Here is a 3,295-nt window from a genome sequence, read left to right as displayed (position 1 = left end):
CAACCTTGGTTTCAACAATTGTCACTCATATAAACCCTCCTCTTTCTCGCTAATTAGACTCCGGGGCCTAGCCGTGGATGTCTGCATCCAGATTCCTCAGTCCTTAGATGGGGTTTCTGGCACAACTATTAGGGTGTTTGGCCATCCCATCACCAGAGTAGGTCAGTCCCAGCTGTCTCTCGATCACTGCCAGCAGTCTTTTGTGGGGGTATCTTTGTGGATTTCTGTGGGCCTCTCTAGCACTTTGTTTCTTCCTTTTCTCATGTGGTCTTCATTTACCATGGTCCCTTATTCCTTGTTCTCCCTCTCTGTGCTTGATCCAGCTGGGATCTCCCGCTCTCTTTCCCTCGACCTTCGCCCTTCATTGCTCCCACTCATGTCCAGGTTGTTCATGTAGATCTCATCCATTTCTCCATCATTGGGCGATCCTCGTGTGTTTCTTGGGCTCCTGTTTTCCAGGTAGCCTCACTGGGGATGTGAGTAGCAGTCCAGTCATCCTTGTTCCACATCTAGTATCCTCCTATGAGTGAGTACATACCATATGTTTGTCTTTCTGAGTCTGGGTTACCTCACTCAGGATGATTGTATATACATTAAAAAATAATCCAATTAATAATGTAGAACTGTCTTTATTCTCAGACTGGACATTTCAGGCAGATTCATTGGTACCACACAGCATGATGACATGTACAATGTGAATTGTGAATGTTATAGGACCGTAAATCCTTGGATTTTCATGTGTTTGATAATTAATGAATTTCTTATCATTGTCTGTTCAGAGAAGTTTCATTGTTATCAAATTTTTCACAATCTCCACATTAAGTTACATAACCCCCTCTCAGGTGAGCTCAAAATTCAAGGAGCTATGGAAATCTTTACCAATGCCTATGATGTATAACTGTCAAGTTCTCACAATCTCATCATTCTCCCTGTAAAATCTATACTACGTATTAAGTGTAGTTTGTCCATTGGAAACTGTAATTTGACTCACCCATCAGCATTGCTAGAAAGAACAACCCTGTGGTTAAACCCATATCTGCACTGTAGCCTAATCATTTTTTCTATTCCTTACTATCTCACTAGAGATTTCCCACCACCCTGTCCCCTCTCTTTTTCTCTCTCTATTTCTACTCTCCTAGGACACCTTGTATTCAAACCTAAAGAAGCAACACTAGCACTATTCTAACAGAAAAAAAAATGTTTAAGCATTTTATGTTATATTCTTGTAGAAGACTATAGACGCCAGGTGGAGTGCAAGTTCTCCATTGTAACAGTGTTGTTGCTGATAACTAGAAAAGAGAATGTGAAGAGTTCATTTTGATGTTCTGCAATCAGCGTTTAACATATACCATTTCTCATAGAAAGATAATATTGTCACATTCACTTTACAATGCTGCTTACTAATCCAATCCCTTATAATTCCACAATTATGATTGTCTCATTTTTCCCACCCTCTGGGTATAAGAAAAGGATGATAAAATCATTTAATTAGAGAATGTCATTTGCTTACAAAAGCATTAGTGTTTGAATATACTAACATACAATCATTTCATTTAATGGGACTTAACAAAGACTGGAGACAACAGTGCTTAGACAGTCACCATAATCCTTATGGGAAATTCAGACAGTATTCTCACAGTTTATTTAAATTAATAACTACTTCAGAAAGAAGGGATTGTTTAGAATATACACCCTTTTCCATTATTATGATACCACTGTTTTATAGGATGAGTGATTTGTGATTCAAATACCTACTTACCGGTAGTTCATACAAGTTAATCCACACAGTTCAAAAACTTACTCATCTTCACTACTTTCTATGAAAAAGTATTCCCTGTCTAAGGTATTGTATCATAGGTTAAAAGACAATTAAAAAAAAAAAAAAACAAGAACCACATATGGCTGTGCAAGTATTAACATACTTACACAAATTAAGGAAGTCTAAATGCCTTCAGAGGTGAGATTGCATCTGAATTAGGCTTTGAAAGATCAGCACGTTTCTTCCAGATATACAAGTGTAGAAAGAGAGATGCTGGAAGATGGAACAGCATAAGTGAGGTGCACAGGAATGTTAAAATATTTAAAGCAAAAAAAGTGAAGAGGTAGGTGTGCATTAGCTCTGCAGTAGTGTGAAATCAGAAGAATAAGAGGTTCTGTTAAGTGAGGCTCAGAAAGACTACTTTGTCACTTTCAGGTGATTTTCAAAATTGTGTTCAAATGTTTTACATCCTTAGCTTGATATTGGACCATTTGTACAATTACAGGACATTGCAGTTTTATGAACATTTTCTTCTACATATACTAGTTTTCTTTGGATCCTTGAATTAGTAACACAACAGCTTAGGTGAGCAGCATAAAACAGGCTCTTGCTTAAAGAAATGCACTTTGAGAAAGTCTCTATTTTTTAATTTGAAATGTTTTGACCACTTATATCTACTATAAATATGAACTTGGCTTCCTGTTAGTATAAAAGTGCCATTTATTTTCTAGCTCTGATATATTATTGATTTATGTTTTAGTTGATCTTAGTTTCCTCTTTTCAATTAAATATGGTTTTTAATACTTGTATATTATTACTTTATTATTACTTTTGCCAGGCTACTGATACGTCTTAGCTGCTATAAAATTATCAGATGTACCTTTAATGAAACTCACATTTTATGGTATTTTAAATATATCATTAAAATACAGTTTTGAACATTCTTTCTTATACTATTGGTTTAATATTTTGCTTTTAAATGGACTGTAAACTACAATACACATTACATTTATTTTTCCTAAACATTTAGTCATATTTCAATAAATTTAAATGAAAACAATACTCATTAACATAAAAATTCCCCACCTGTATTATTTTTCATTTCTGGATGAAACCACAAAAATCTATATGCATCATTTCCCTTCTGCCTAATGGTTTCCTTTTATCTTCTTTCCAATGCATGTTTGTTTTCCATGCATGTTTTCCAAATGCTTATTCATGAAGTATGTTTTTTCTTCATTAATGAACACATGCCACATACATGAATCAAGAACTGATAAAACTAAGAGGTGAACAAATCCATAATTGTTGAAATTTTTCATTGTTTTATATTGAAAAATTATACAAAAAAGTGTAGTTCAAATGAGTAAGCATACACAAGAGTCCTATCAACCAAACTGAAATTATTCACTTATGTGACATCATTAGAAAATTCTATTTAACAGTAGAATATACATTCTCTAATACAATAGAACACTTATTGAAATAGACCATACTATCACTCTACATCAGTTCTAAAAATATTTTGTATAAATA

Source organism: Peromyscus maniculatus, chromosome 3 (genome assembly GCF_049852395.1).
Source record: "Peromyscus maniculatus bairdii isolate BWxNUB_F1_BW_parent chromosome 3, HU_Pman_BW_mat_3.1, whole genome shotgun sequence".
Lineage (NCBI taxonomy): Eukaryota > Metazoa > Chordata > Mammalia > Rodentia > Cricetidae > Peromyscus > Peromyscus maniculatus.
The sequence above is the reverse complement of the archived record's forward strand: the minus strand, read 5'-3'. Positions refer to the sequence as shown.